The sequence below is a fragment of the Perkinsus marinus genome (genome assembly GCF_000006405.1).
Source record: "Perkinsus marinus ATCC 50983 genomic scaffold scf_1104296950162, whole genome shotgun sequence".
In the NCBI taxonomy this organism is placed as follows: Eukaryota; Perkinsozoa; order Perkinsida; family Perkinsidae; genus Perkinsus; species Perkinsus marinus.
This window is the reverse complement of record NW_003209733.1, coordinates 1-937: the sequence shown is the minus strand read 5'-3', so window position 1 is coordinate 937 and position 937 is coordinate 1. Positions and strand designations below refer to the sequence as shown.

The 937-nt window shown below is 49.7% G+C and overlaps 5 non-coding genes across 5 annotated transcripts; all 5 read right to left on the bottom strand.

Moving 5' to 3' along the window:
• Positions 1–92: 92 nt before the first annotated feature.
• Pmar_PMAR007847 lies at positions 93–165 on the bottom strand. Its single transcript has one exon. It is a non-coding gene; the product is annotated as a tRNA-Val (tRNA).
• An 89-nt stretch (positions 166–254) lies between these two features.
• Positions 255–327, bottom strand: Pmar_PMAR007846. The gene has a single exon. It is a non-coding gene; the product is annotated as a tRNA-Val (tRNA).
• Positions 328–416: 89 nt separating this feature from the next.
• Positions 417–489, bottom strand: Pmar_PMAR007845. The gene has a single exon. It is a non-coding gene; the product is annotated as a tRNA-Val (tRNA).
• An 89-nt stretch (positions 490–578) lies between these two features.
• Positions 579–651, bottom strand: Pmar_PMAR007844. Its single transcript has one exon. It is a non-coding gene; the product is annotated as a tRNA-Val (tRNA).
• Positions 652–740: 89 nt separating this feature from the next.
• Positions 741–813, bottom strand: Pmar_PMAR007843. The gene has a single exon. It is a non-coding gene; the product is annotated as a tRNA-Val (tRNA).
• Positions 814–937: the final 124 nt, after the last annotated feature.

Here is a 937-nt window from a genome sequence, read left to right as displayed (position 1 = left end):
GGCGACGGAACCGTTGAACCAAGCTCAATCCAGCAAGTGAGTCATATATTGACTGTTCAGATCCAGCATGTCATATGCGTAGGAGTAAGCTATACCAGGAGCGAGGATTGAACTCGCGATCTTCTGCGTGTAAGGCAGACGTCATAACCACTAGACCATCCCGGCGACGGAACCGTTGAACCAAGCTCAATCCAGCAAGTGAGTCAAATATTGACTGTTCAGATCCAGCATGTCATATGCGTAGGAGTAAGCTATACCAGGAGCGAGGATTGAACTCGCGATCTTCTGCGTGTAAGGCAGACGTCATAACCACTAGACCATCCCGGCGACGGAACCGTTGAACCAAGCTCAATCCAGCAAGTGAGTCATATATTGACTGTTCAGATCCGGCATGTCATATGCGTAGGAGAAAGCTATACCAGGAGCGAGGATTGAACTCGCGATCTTCTGCGTGTGAGGCAGACGTCATAACCACTAGACCATCCCGGCGACGGAACCGCTGAACCAAGCTCAATCCAGCAAGTGAGTTATGTATTGACTGTCCAGATCCGGCATGTCATATGCGTAGAAGTAAGCTATACCAGGAGCGAGGATTGAACTCGCGATCTTCAGCGTGTAAGCCAGACGTCATAACCACTAGACCATCCCGGAGAAGGAACCTTTGAACCAAGCTCAATCCAGCAAGTGAGTCATATATTGACTGTTCAGATCCGGCATGTCATATGCATAGGAGTAAGCTATACCAGGAGCGAGGATTGAACTCGCGATCTTCTGCGTGTAAGGCAGACGTCATAACCACTAGACCATCCCGGCGACGGAACCGCTGAACCAAGCTCAATCCAGCAAGTGAGTCATATATTGACTGTTCAGATCCGGCATGTCATATGCGTAGGAGTAAGCTATACCAGGAGCGAGGATGAACTCGCGATCTTCTGCG